Source organism: Dermacentor variabilis, chromosome 10 (genome assembly GCF_050947875.1).
Source record: "Dermacentor variabilis isolate Ectoservices chromosome 10, ASM5094787v1, whole genome shotgun sequence".
In the NCBI taxonomy this organism is placed as follows: domain Eukaryota; kingdom Metazoa; phylum Arthropoda; class Arachnida; order Ixodida; family Ixodidae; genus Dermacentor; species Dermacentor variabilis.
Genome location: NC_134577.1, coordinates 55,107,418 through 55,122,418, shown reverse-complemented (window position 1 = coordinate 55,122,418; position 15,001 = coordinate 55,107,418). Strand labels below are relative to the sequence as shown.

Below are 15,001 nucleotides of genomic sequence, written 5' to 3'. Positions count from 1 at the left end.
GGAGTAATAAAATTTTACTCCTATCATTCTCCATTTTAGGGTGGTATGATTGGCCTAATATTCAAGAAAGCCAGCATGGAAGGCTACTATACATATATATATGTATATATATATATATATATATATGAACCACAAGCCGTCAATTCAAGGGTCTCAATTGCCACTCGCAATCAAGAGTCCGAACAGACGACGGTTTTATTAGAGGTGTTGCAAATCATAGATGGAAATGAAAGTGAATGAGGACAACTCTTGCAGTTTTTCAGTTCGTATATAATATATATATATATATATATATAATATATATATATATATATATATATATATATATATATATATATACATATATATATATATATATATATATATACATATATATATATATATGTATATATATATATATAGCGGACATTACTTTCACGAGAAATCGAAACACATATTCAACCGTTCAACCAATTGAAAAAGACCGCATATTCAATCCATATGAAAAATTACCTACCCGCCGTGGTTGTTTAATGTCTATGGTGTTGGGCTGCTAAGCGCTAAGTTGCGGGATCAAAACACGGCAATGGCAGTAGCATTTCCATGGGGGCGAAATGTGAAAACACTCGTTTACTTAGATTTAGGTGCACGTTAAAGAAACCCAGGTGGTCGAAATTATACTCGAGTCCCTCACAGCAGCATGTTTCATAATCATATCGCGATTTTGGAACGTAAAACCCATAATTGAAGAAGCGCTAAATTAACTTCTTAATTACTTACGGCACATATTGCAAGTTACTGATTGTAGCCCATGAATTCTCGATACGTATCCACTTAGAATGAGTTTCCATGATATCAGCTTGGAGATATCTGCCATTAAACTCGCCGTAAATATTCACTGTTGTTCCACCTGAGTTTTAAACAAGATTCTCTTTGATGCATTGAATGAAGCACAATATAATCTGGAACGCCCATGTGTTTCGTCCCACGTTTTGGTAAATATCTGGAAACTGGTGTCCTCTGGGAGATTCATTTCGAATGCATACGTTTGCACCAAGCAACTCAGGTAGTATAACTTATGGCCGTCAAGATGAGCGATGTAATATACAGTGCCAGTGAAAGCATTTCAAATAAATAAAAATTAAAGAAATGAATAACGTACCTCATATCGACAAAACGCAATAAACCGACATGAGGATAAATACAAAGATAGCCTCCAAGGAAGGGTCATGGCGAGAAGGGATATGCATAATGCATTCATTTGACTCAGAGGGTTCAGCCTTTTAAAATTGCTAGATTTGGGATTATGTGGAAACTGCGCGTTGCTTTGCACTATATCATTAAGCATTTTATGTTATCCAATGGCGTTGTGGAATCTCTGGTTTCCCGTCTCTTTGTGCGCAATGTTTTTTTTTTTTTTTTTTTTTTGCAGCGTGCTACAGTGCAGCCCGTTTACTGCGCGACTACTCTGAAATTCATGGTCTGCGGAGGATCCCTAATTCCCAAGATGTTCAAAAATAATACTTTTACGTGCCTAGACCTGGATGTGATTATGAGGCGTGTATAGCAGGGGACTGTGCAATATTACAGCGTAGCCGTCTACGGCTAGGATCCCTGGTTTTCATCGTGGCGCAACCTCGACAGAGAACTATCATTACCTATGGCTCATACCCTAAAATGCAAATCCTCCTAACCCGTGAGGCAGAGGCTACAGGGCCTCAGCAAAGTGAGGCAGACAGTGCATACATTCTTTGGAATCAGGCGTACAACATACAGAACAGGGTACCTTTCATTAAAGAAAACGCTCAGAACAAGCATCCGAACCACATAATTGATAAAAAGGCGCTCCTGCGCTTACATGCAATGTGAAGCACGTCGCGCTCCCCGCGTACTCTCCCCGGTAAAGATTACTGTTGCGCAAGCTGCCTCGGCTAGGGCAGTTTGACAGTAGTATACGAAGTAGGGAGTGACGTAACTACACTTTCGTACGTAAAACAAGAACCTGCCTAGCAATTGTGTGTAGTGACAGTGCTATGGGAAGGCAACATATAGTGAGTACTCCCGAAGAGCATAGCGGAAACGAGGCGTGGCGAATTTCTATCTGGTGCACTCTTTGTAGGTGCACGAAGTAGCGGCGCAAGCTAAATTGCAGGCCGTCGAAACGTCTCAGGCTAATAATTAGATAAAGTGCTTGGGAATAATTTCAGCCTACGTCGCAATGTGTGCTCGGTCTAGTTGTCGCTTACAGCTTCGCTGCCCAACCACCTTCGCAGTGTGCATCGGAGGCCATTTTTTTTGTTCTCGAATCTGCACTCAATGGAGGCTACAGGAGGGCTTTTACATTTCACCACCGTTGAAATGCTGCCTCCGTGGGCGGATGTCGAACCCGTGACATCGTGCTTAGCGGCGCGGCGCCATAGGCGCTGAGCCGTCGCGGCGTGTAAAATGTTAATGTGGACCGAGATAAAGCATGATGTTGCTAAATTGTACTTTGGGAGCTCAGTAGATTCAAATGGACAATTTATCACATTACTAAATGAGTCCAAATATTTGTTATGTGCAGGGATGGTCGCGACTAGGGAAACGAGCGACCTCATTGTCGAACTCCACTGGTTGCTGAAGTTGCCAAAAGTCAAAGGTCCCGCCGGTACGATGAACACTTCGATCATCCGCCTAAGGTGAGCGTGGCATATGGCAGCACTTTCTACTTCTCATGCAACCTCGGGAAGAAGCGCAGCCGCCTCAGGCATGCACGGGGAAGAAAAAAAAAATAAATCAAGGACGAGTTGATTTTGGCTTACGAAACAAGGTGATTGCATGCTTGCTGTCACTGATTGAGCTCGCTTCTGCCCGCGGCTACCCTGGTCGTCTTGGACCGACTCAACTCGAGAGATGGGAAATCATCCGCGGCCAAGTATGCAAGGAGCATTGACATGTTCTCATTACCCGACGTGTGTCGCATTTCGCGCCGCCTCTTCTGGTTTCAATAAAAGGGAACATAAAATTTTCTTTAAGCGGGAATTGTTGGCTTTATAGGAAGATCATCTTTCCAGTCATCGCGAGTGTGCAAGTGTAGACAAAGGAAGCTCTCTCGTTTGGAACTGAAGCCAGGTATTAGACACGAAAAAAAAAAAACGGAGAGAAACGTATCGAGTCAACTTTCGTGTATGTCCTACTCTTCTTTAGAGTCCAACCTGTCCCCTATAATTTATCTTCGTGCCCTATCGCAACCAACTCATTTGGGAAGTTTTGGAAATGAGAGGTCGTGTGTAGCAATTTCTGAAGACGAATTCCCCAACTTCGTGCCGAAAAAGCAGACTGGATGGAGATCAGCAAGCAGACCAGCGTATACGCCACACAAAATAGTCCCCTGTCCGGGTTTCCTTAGTTTCATTCGTAGTCTCCTTTTTGTATATTTACGTCCGCCGGGTTCACGTGCCGATATCATAGATTCTCAAAGTAGATTCGCAATGCATTTGCATTGCTCGACGTGCCGAACCAGCCCGATTGAATACGTTTCTCGTTTTCGTTGTCCCAGTTGGTCCTATCAGTCGGTTCTCGGGTTTAAATGAAGTGATTGCGAAAACGACCGACGTTAGGTATTATTGCTCAGTGAGGTATAGTAGATTTTTTCCTCTATTTATATTATTTATGTAAGCGCGGTGTGTCGCACTAAAATTAATTTCTCTTGAATTTTTTGTATTCCCACTAGTTAGCAATTACCAGGTGCTGTGTCGCACTCTTTGCCATGAGTCGCAAGTTCGTCGAGTACATTGTCACATTTTCTGGGTAATCTGCTGCATTATCTCGCTCTTCACGCAGACGCTAGTTCTCGGCAAAAGCAGAGAGTCGGCGATGGTCGCCCTTCGCAATAGTAGACACTGTGTCGTCGCGAACTAGGCAGCAGTAACCGTGGTTAACAAGTAAACAAAAATTCAACCGCGACCTTTCACATAACTGTTTACTTCCCGTTTCAGTTGCACAGCAATTTATCAATGCTTTGATCTTTAATTTGAACTTTGTACCGGGTATTTCTACAAGACTTTAGGTAATAGTTAAAAATAGCCGTTTCGAGTTACAAGGCAGTTCTTTCGGAGGCATGCCTTCAGTGGTGCGGACCACGAGGTGACGGCCAATATGTGGCAATTAGTCGCTAATTAACAAATATTCAGTCATTAACGTATGGACGTTTAGTTTCAGTGGGCTCATTGTATTTCGGAAATCGAAGCGAGCTCTCCGTACATGCCGTTTTAGCTTTGCGATCTGAAAAAAAAATTCTGATTTCCCTGCGGAACTGTGGCTCAACGAATTTCGACTATCAGAGCGCGCGAAGCCGTAACTGGGAGGCAGCAAGAAACGCAGAGCAGCACCCCTCGATTTGAAGTTCTGGACCCGTCACCTAGCGGCGGGCAGACAGCGCCCTGTGGATTCATGATTTTCGCTGTCGCAGCGTGGCCTGAATGGCAAGCATCAAAGTGCCAATCAACGCTAATTCAATTGTCATGCTTTGTTGAGCATAGATTTATGAGTGCGCGGCGCACAGCAGTCGCTAATAACCCTTCTACATACAAAACAACCCGTAATTCTTACAGCATCTCAGAAAGCTTGCTTTTCGTGCGGGGTAACATGCGGCACCAGATTGCAATATCGCGTTACCATAATAATAATAATTGCACTATAGGGCCACTTCTCGATAAAGGCTACATTTCGTCCCCTCTATGGAAACGTTGGCCAGCCTGCCCGTGGACTATTATTGTACGGTTCGCCGTATTGCTTATATAGTGGCTACCATTTGCCTGACTATAAGCAGTAAGTTTCAAATTCAGAATAAGGACATTTAGAAAACGCTCTTTCTTATAAATTTGCAAAGGCGGGAATGTGCTTGATTTACGAAACAGAAGGTTGAAGTGGTCGAACAGAGGGAACAGCCTCCTCGGTCAACAATCTGCAGGCCACTGTTGGAAACACGACAGCCAGCGAGTGCTTAAATATTCTAAATACATCCACCACTTAGTAACGTCTACGTGCAAGGCTAATCGCTTACTTTTTTTTCGATTTTAAATGACTGTGCTCTCATTATCATTGTTTCCCTTCGACGCGCTATTTCGATTGGCAGGATTTCTTCTGAATGCTTTCATTAAAACTACTCGTGTGATTAGTTACTGACAGCGCTAAGTTATGCATATAGGACTGCCACCCTCGACTTCGCGTACCGTACGTCTTTAACTTCGCCTGTGCCTTTCGCGTAAAGCTAAGTTATCACGTATTTTATACTGCAGCTACAGGAATTACGGAGCGCCGGGGGGCGATTTCGTAAGCGCCTTTGAACCATCTGACGCCCACAAAGATAGTTGCGCCCAAAATTGGATATTTCGACACTCACCCAGAACGAATGAGGTCAACACGCCTCGTAAACTCCAACTCTATTCTGTAGGCCCTCGAGTAAGCACAGCGAAGAGGTCTACCTCTACATGTAGAGAGTGGAGACTTTCGCGAGTACGCCGAAAGACGTGGGTTCAATTCGTCGCGGGGGGCATTTCGTAAAAGCCAGGGCCTAGTCGGCCACCGCGCTAAATTGAGCGACACGGCTCCCTAAATTGAAAGTGTCATCGAGGCTCGGGTGGTAGACGGGCTTCTCAAGAACTGCATGGTGTCCTTAAGCATGCTCTAACCAGTGGTGAAGCAACAGGAGCCACATATGTCTTTTTATAAAGCATGTATGCAAATTACACACTAGCCATATGCATGGTGTCCCAGCTAACTTTAGCCGGATTTTGAAAATATGCAGATGCCAAGTAGCTGGACAAAACCAACGTAATATTGTTTGCCTTGCTTGGTGATGCTGAGCTTATCTATTTTTTTCCCACCTAACTGTATAATTAGTCTTAATTTATTAAGCGACTTCACAAATAGTATAATTACACAAAATGTATCAATGATAAAATTGTAGAGCGACATGAAAAACTCCCCGATACAGCTTTCTGTTGCTCAATACGTGCTACATAAAAGTGTTCCCGAGCCTGAAAGAAGCCCGCAAAAGCACGCAAAATTTCTGCACGACTTGCCGCTCGAGGCACTTTTCGTCTATTCGCGGGCTTCTTTCACGCTCGCAAAAACACCTTTATGTAGCGCGTATTGAGCAACAGAAAGCTGCATTGGGAGTTCTTTACGTTATTCCGCAATTTTGTCATTCACACTTTTCATCTAATTAGAATACTTGAGAAGTTGATTAGTTAACTAGGATTATTTATCTAACTAGGTGGAATGAAAAAATAATTAACGTATCTCCAAGCGACGGTAAAAAAGAAACGTTACCTTCGTTCTCTCTAACCACGTGGCATTTTCGCATATCTTTAAACTCTGTAAAACGTTAGCTGGGGCATCCTGTATACATTTTCTTATTACCACTATACATTACCTTCCATAACGCCAGGTGGGAACATGCGCGTAGATTGAAATAATATTCATGTTATGACCGAGATGGAGATTGATGTGGGGAAACCGTGCTTTCTCCTGTTTCTTATTTTACTTCTAATATTGCATTTACATTAAAAGGCATGAATGCGACGAGTCCAGCGGTGAAAAATACAAAGGTAAATTATATTTCTCATCTCGCGACATTAACGGCGAAATTGTCTGTGGTGTGTGCGAGTGACTGCATTTTGCGAGGAATGTTCGGAGAATGACAACAGCTTAAGCGTCACGCTATGGATGTTATTAGCGACTAGAGAAGAGTCGCCGGGATGAACAATGCTTTGGTAGGCGCATGGCACCGCTGTCGCCACCAAACATTTGTGAGACCATGTGACTACAACTGGCAACGTTTAAATTATAATGAAATTGATTCCACAGAAACGCTACGAGCTTCATTCCTTGTTGCAGTAATGTATGTGCCTTATTTTGAAGCGATAAGTGTTGCACTGATGTACTTTGGGCGTTTCCCTCCCCCCCCCCCCCCCCCCCAACTGGAATGTCGTGGGCCGCAGGAACAGGTATTCTTTTTCTCTTGCACACTGCGCGAGTTACAATTTTAACGTTGTAAATTCTTGGTCTGGAAAAAGTTTCTAGCAGGTAAACACACTTTCACTTTGGACAATCATTTCATTTGCCTATCGGTGTAGGAGTGCACCTGTAGACAACTCCTGTATACAACTCCTGCAACATGAGCTGACAAGTTATTTTTAGACTTTCTGGTGATTGTTTTGAGAGAGCTTATACAACCAAACAGGATGACACTGTTCTTTTCTTTTGTTAGCTATCTTTTTTGTACTAGTGCTTTTCTTCACGCATTCGAAAGCTGTAAAGAATGAGTGCACGTGCCTGTGTGATTTTTCCTGAAGGGTTGCAACTTAAAATTTTAATAAATTGAAGTGCTATGGAAGACGCTGTGTATGCGCCAAACGATGTTCTTGTGGGACATTACTGGGACATTCACATTACCGGAATGACTCAGAAGATTCCATCCTGAATGCGGCAGGCGCATCGTTGTTCTTATGCTGCTCGATTCTCGTACAGCACTGAAGTCGTATGTCCCACATCGCGGTGTGTTGGTTCTCGTTGCAGTACGAGATGCTGGCTTGATATTTGGTTGCAAGTAACTCAGGAACAGAATTCCTATATTTTTGTACTTCACGAAAATAATGTTAGTTGCGGCCTTTATTGCATTCCTGGAATACCTGAGAGATTGAGTGTCCTGGCAGACTGGTTGTCGTCCCGCCCAAGAGTTCATAAAGCCGCTGGTTAGCTTTGCCTCTAGCATGGTCTTATGGCGAAAAAGCTCGTTTTTCAGGTGTCGCGAAGGTTCCTTTGTTTACTGATGAACACCTCTTTTCAGTGTTGCAGGCATGGTATCCAAGATTAAGGAATACAAAGCATCGAGAACTAAGGTATCAAGGAAAGCGAAATCAAGAAGGCATTGCTTTCGTACCGACTGATGTACACATCAGCTGAGCGTTTTTGATCAAATGAGGGCGCCTATTACCAAATATGTTTTGATTTGAGCATGACGCAGAGGTTGCGCGTCCGGGATGCGGATCGTCGACGCCATGCCCACATCGAAACATGTTTAGTAATGTGTCCCGTTTTGTGCTGCACACCTCATAGCGTATACTGTGGCTGTAGTGTAGAATGTGTTTCGCGACTAACGTTTCACGACGAATCTAAAGCATCAAGGTGAAATTTTTACGTTTGCTGAACGATAAATGTTTGAGTAGGAGCAGCGAAGCCATGGGGACAGTTAGGTCAACGGTTCACGTATACGACAACTGCTAGTGCCAATTTGATGATTTAATATATCTGTATACTAATACTACACACCAGTTAATGTCGCGTCTGCGTGCATCCTAGACCAGCCTGTGTGGCTGTTTATGGAAAACAAGGACATTACAGTTTGTTTTCTTTGCTTGCTTTTTGCGTCTATAGAATGACCTGTATAGACTTGATTTTGTACTAGATAATGTCAGAAGCGGCACTTTGTTCAGTTTTTCATAAACACGGATAGCAGACGTTCAAGCACGAGTTTATATTAAGTGGGAATTCAATGCAAGTACTAAAATGAAGGTGTGTGCAATCAGCAAAGTTTTTTTACGCGCACAGCGACGCCTATAACGTTATAGAACGGCGTCGTGGATAGCATTAAGGTTTATTTATGCATGCTCGAAAGCTAAACGAAAAAGCTATCGAAGACGGAAGTTTTCATCTCTCGTGGTCGGCCGAAAGGTGGCTATAAATCGCGCCAAGGTGAGCCTTGGATTCAGTGGTATCTGTCGAACTTCGCGTGTCGCCGCGGTAATGCGCCACTATACGACATTCTCAATTTGCCTAGTCTCATATTTCATATTCCATATTTTCGGTCTATGCTTCCTATTGTGGTCTCCCATTCTCTTCGCAAACTTCACAAGGGTGTTTCGTGTCGAAGTTCCAGGTACGGGTCCCTATGGCTATCAGACCCAATTACCTGAATCCTTTACGCTCCCACCGGGACGGAGCCAGACAGTGCTTCGGAACAGCCGTCTGGTCAAGCGTCTGTGTTTATCCTTTCTTGCCTTGCAGCTCGACTCTCGCTCTGCGTCTTCATTTGCTGGCACAGTGAGAGATAGAAGCTGTGTTGCGATGACCTTTCTTATGGCCAACCTCTGATTTTGTTCTCCTGGCTTTCCGGCCAAGGGATAAGTCCACAGGTGCGATACTCGCTATGTGCGTGTGCCGTGTAATATCGCATATACTTTCTTTTTGCTCGTTCTCTTCTTTTCCTGCCTTTCTCATTATTGGTTGCTCTCTGTAAACGCAGAACGAAGGGAAAGGAAGGCTGGACGGAGAAAGTGAACGGAGAATTGTGAGGAATTGTGAGGATTACTTACGGAAAGGGCACATAAAGTAAATAAAACAAAGAGAGATTATAGATGCCCATAGGAATGATGCTCGATATGCGGGTAGAGAATAACGCAATACGTAAAACGTGAAAAATACATCTCAAGGACGTTATAAACGGACTAGACGACACGCTGTGGAATCTTCGATACTCCAAACCAAAAACGTAATTTCTCTAAATATAGTTCTAATTTCTTGCAATGACGCTCTCCTTAAGCAACTTCAGGGTTGTATAAAAGTGCGAGCAATTATGCTTGGTGCTTCAGCATTGCAGGACATAACACTTTTCGTAAATATTTGACTTTCTCTGTACCGTTAGCAAATCACTGTACAACCACCTGCTTGCGTGTCATAGAGTGAAGCATAAATGCTTTCATTTATCACGCTGCGCGCATAACGAGTGCGCATGCGTTGTCGTGGGCCCTAAGCAATGCTTGCTTAACTTTTCAACACCAAACAAATTTTCGTGCAGGCGTTCAAAAAACAAATTACCTCATTCTAACTTACGTTTGTTTCTGGGAACCCGCCACAGCTTCAACTAATTATCGTGTGTCGCTGCGTTCCTGTAGCAGAGTCCGAAGAGAAGTCTGCAGCCGTAACTACAGTTCAATAATTAAAATCTACTTTTGAACACTGGACGACTGAGCCGCTGCGGAGAAAAGAGAATGTGCATGCATAAAACTTTTCTCTCATGTTACAAGTAGAAGTTTGTACCAATCTACTCGTGTAGCGACGTCAGCATAAACGCTATTGGTGTTGCTGGAAATGAAGGGACCCTTCGTTGTGTTGCTACATCTGTGAGAGGCTCACATCATGCGAATACATGCTGCAGTGGTGGCAGCATCAAAAAAATGAGTTGATGTCTTGTGTAAGCAAGAAATGTGTAGGTTTGCCGCTCGCCTATAAATTCAATCTCGCCACCCAGATTTGCCGCGTAGAACATCGGTTCAAGGTTCAATGTGTAATCACAGCCACCCTGTCAGTCGAGGCACGTGCAGAATAGCTGCTAAGTATAGCATACTGAAAAATTCTAAACCGTAGTTATAGTTACCATGCGCTAGTTTGAGCGAGGGTCACGCTTTGTCCATGTTTTTCCTTGTGGAAAATATATCTGAATAATTTGAGCTGCTGGACGATAACGTAAACCTCGGGGAGAGAGTGACGTAGGTAAATTTTTCATCTTACAGGAGCTGCTTCCGCAACAGAAATGCCACACGAGAAGCCATGACGAAAGTACTCGTATCATATGCACCCGCTTCGCAACCTTGCAATAGGGAGAACAGAAACGAACGCGGCTAGTGGAAGTCCAGTGTTGATGTCGCCTCCTAGTGAAAGCTTTTAGCGTGGAATCACGGACCTGTAGACGTTAGCCTGCCAATGCCCCGACACGTCACCTCAGACCTTGGATAATACCACAATAAATAAATAAATAAATAAATAAATAAATAAATAAATAAATAAATAAATAAATAAATAAATAAATAAATGTGCCCAGGAACCGCCATGAGATCTAAGTGCTGGCGCGCGCATTCATAAAAAATGTCGGCAAGATGACATTAGTAAAAAATAAAACAATGAATAAAAAGAACCACCCTCAAAAAGAGTGCTTACAGCAAGGCGCAGGTGAATAAAAAAAGAAAAAGGAGGAGACCGACAGTGAAACTATAATCATCATCATCATCATCAGCCTGGTTATTCCCATTGCAAGGCAAAGGCCTCTCCCATACTTCTCCAACTACCACGGTCATGTACTAATTGTGGCCATGTCGTCCCTGCAAACTTCTTAATCTCATCCGCCCACCTAACTTTCTGCCGTCCCCTAATACGCTTTCCTTCCCTTGGAATCCACTCCGTAACCCGTAAAGACCATCGGTTATCTTCCCTCGCCACTACAAGTGCTGCCCATGCCTCCTCCCCCCCCATTTCTTTTTCTTGATTTCAATTAAGATGTCATTAACTCGCGTTTGTTCCCTCACCCAATCTTCTCTTTTCTTATCCCTTAACATTACACCCATCATTATTCTTTCCATAGCTCGTTTCTTCGTCCTCAATTTAAGTAGAACCCATTTCGTAAGCCTCCAGGTTTCTGCCCCGTACGTGAGTACTGGTAAGACACAGCTGGTTATACACTTTTCTCTTGAGGGATAATGGCAACGTGCTGTTCATGATCTGAGAATGCCTGCCAAACGCACCTCAGCCCATTCTTATTCTTCCGATTGTTTCAGTCTCGTGATCCGGATCCGCGGTCACTACCTGCCCTAAGTAGATGTATTCCCTTGCCACTTCCAGTGCTTCACTACCTATCGTAAACTGCTGTTCACTTCCGAGACTGTTAAACATCACTTTAGTTTTCTCCAGGTAATTTTTAGACCCATACTTCTGCTTTGCCTCTCCAGATTCTTCCCGATCCAGGTCTCTGAATACCTCCTGTAAACACGCTGTGAATAGTATTGGAGAGATCGTATCTCCCTGCCTGACGCCTTTATTTATTGGGATTTTGTTGCTTTCTTTATGGAGGACTACGGTGGCTGTGGGGCCGCTATAGATATCTTTCAGTATTTTTACATACGGCTCGTCTACACCCTGATTCCGTGATGCCTCCATGACTGCTGAGGTTTCGACAGAATCAAACGCTTCCTCGTAATCAATGAAAGCTATTATAAGGGTTGGTTATATTCTGCACATTTCTCTATCACCTGATTGATACTGTGAATATGGTCTATTGTTGAGTAGCCTTTACGGAATCCTGCCTGGTCCTTTGGTTGGCGGAAGCAAAAAAGGTGTTCGTGATTCTATTTGCGATTACCTTAGAAAATACTTTGTAGGCAATGGACAGTAAGCTGATCGGTCTGTAATTTTTCAAGTCTTTGGCGTCCCCTTTCTCATGGATTAGGATTATGTTAGCGTTCTTCTAAGAATCCGGTACGCTCGAGGTCATGAGGCATTGCGTATACAGGTGGCCAGTTTTTCTAGAACAATCTGACCACCATCCTTCAAGAAATCTGCTGTTACCTGATCCTGAAACTAGGATACAAAAGCGCAAAGCTCTCAAAAGAGCAATGATAGTAAGTTATGAAAACTATCAAGATAGTGAAAATAAGCGTTATTAAGAGTGCGTTCTGTGGACGGTTGAGTGTTGGTGACGACATGCAGGAACATGTAAAAGTCTACTTTCTCTGGTGATCTTGCGCGGCATTCGAAACAAGTTTGGGACACATGAGGATACCATGAAGGAGTTTCAAAGAAGCAGAAGGTCAGCAGTAAAGTAATGGTAATGACAATAATCCAGTTATGCTAGAACAATATCCGTGTTACGAAAGAGGGGATGATATATGCTTAGAAACGTTCTCTCGACCGTATCAATAATGTCATTGTGGGATCTAGAAATGCCATTCTAGACGTCCAACGGATGTTCGAGTCGACAGGTTGTGTACAAGTTGCGGAATGGTGTAGGAGAATTGAATTCAATCGATGTTGTGCAAACAGAGTCAAGAGGGCACATACTCCACATCGCAACGCGTTTAGTGCGAACTGAAAAGTGTATAAAAAGTGCACCGAGATCCTGGATCTCAGAGCTTACACGATGTCACAGAATCTACAGAAGAAGAAAATGAAATGTTCTGCATGTGAATGTCATGACGTTTGTCACAGAAGCATTCAAGCTGATGTTCTTTGCACTATTTAGAAAAACAAAGCAGGTCTGACTGCGGGATGCGACAATCATCAACAGCGTGAATTTCCCTAAAAACCTTGATGCTATCGGCCTATAGAAGGAAGGAAGAATTCTGAATAGTAGAAAGAACGTGATTAGTGAGAAATTTTTAAATGAATTGTCCTAATACTCATCCGTGAGGGACGCTGGCCATGTAAAAAGAAGACGTTTAGCCATCGACTTTAACTAAGATGATCTTTGGAGAAGATAACTGTGCAAGAGATTGAAAAATGAAGAGTCAACACCAAAGTGCGTAAGCTTGGTCAGCAGCAGTGAGTGACTGACTTCATCAAAAGCTTCGCTAAGGTCACAGTAAATAGTGTCAACTTCACCCCTCTGAAATACCGGCACGGAGATTTGTGTCATGGCACTTGCGACATTAGTGATAGTGGAGCGGCCGGCATGAAATCAATGCTGGTTCGGAATCAGTGAGTTCACAGTAAGATGTTTCACAGTAATAATCTTACACGCAGCACAGAGAAATCGGGCAATAATTTGAGAGATAGGTTTACAGCCAAATTTAAATATAGAAAAAACATTAGCAGTCTTCCTTATACGAATGAAAGCGGAAGCATTCGACGAGCTAATAAATTTAGATGTCAAAACAGGTGCAAGTGGTCTTTCAGAATTGCAGAGGGTACGCCATCAGGGCTGCAAGAAAAAGAAGACTTCAAGCTCTTAAAGCATTCGTGGACTTTTCATCAAATTTTTCATCAAACTTTTCATCAAACAACACAGCACTAGATGTAGAAAGCGTCGTGTGGTGCTGCCTGACACCAGCTTTGAAAAGCGAAGTTTTATATGAGGATGAGAAATGGGCAGCAAAAGAATCCGCAACTACTTGGACTTCAAATCTTATAGAGTCGTGCAGCCGAAAGCAAATTCGACGTTTTATAGAGCGCTTGTGGGTATACTTCCAAAATTCCGCCAACCTGTAGGAAGCGCGCTTTTCCAAGAATGCAATATGTGAGCCGTGATCCCACTTATAGAAGCACTTTCAGAGAGTCTGAAAGAAGCGGTATTCTTCTTCCCGTTCATTAGGCACAAGACTTCTGGATTTGCGGTGCGAGCAACTTTTATATTTTAGGGCAGTTATAGGAAGGAAGGAAGGAAAAAGTGGAGGAGGAAAGGCAGGGAGGTTAACCAGTTTAGCTCAACCGGTGTGCTACTCTACACGTGGGAGCGGGATGGGGGGGATGAAAGATGGGGAGGAGAGAAATGAGCACAGCATACACATAGCACAGCACACACATCGTCAGTTACAGTCCGTCACTCTTGCGTGGTACGTGAAATCAGTGTCACAGCCGCTTGTCCAAGCCCGTCTCTTTCAAAAACTGAAGTAGTCCCTTCGTCGCCTTCAGCGGCGATATTTTCTGTCGGCGACATTTGAAAATGGTTTGAACTGACAAGGGCAGGTATGAGTGCCGATGAGAACCAGTGGGTTTATTTAGAGATTTTAGGACTGTACTGGCGAATGTATTTGCCCATACTGTTCAAAACGAGCTCCTTAAACAGACCTACTTTGTCATCAACATTGGTTTTCTTTGTAAGCAGCGAGGAATCGGTGGTGGACAAGAAACCATATAAACAGACATAATCATGACGATTGAAAGCAAAGCGAGAGCATTCATTTATGCCCCTGGAGGAGCTCTGCCTCAGGGCGCACACAGAGGCAGACACACACTTTTAGTGGCGGGTGAAATTTGTCGGTATCGCTCAAGGGAAATGTCCGAACGAGAGACATATATCACTTGGGAGATCGAGAGGCGAAAATCTAGGACGTTGCCACAAGAACTGGTGATCAAGCTGTGCCACTGAAGGAAACACAAGGACAAAGTCCAACGACAGGCTGCATTTGTTTGCTGTGTTTTTATGGTAATGAGAATATCAGTGCGCGCTCAAATAAATTCCAGGTGTATTAAAATCACCAAGAAGGGTTAA

At 43.4% G+C, this 15,001-nt stretch overlaps 1 protein-coding gene across 1 annotated transcript in view; it reads left to right on the top strand.

Annotated features, from left to right (window-relative positions):
* LOC142559251 (uncharacterized) overlaps positions 1-15,001 on the top strand; it is a 199,332-nt gene that overhangs the window by 52,962 nt on the left and 131,369 nt on the right. Inside the window, exon 3 of the mRNA XM_075670878.1 lies at positions 2,543-2,657. The gene's annotated coding sequence lies outside the window, so the exon portion shown is untranslated. The remainder of the gene's footprint in view (positions 1-2,542; positions 2,658-15,001) is intronic.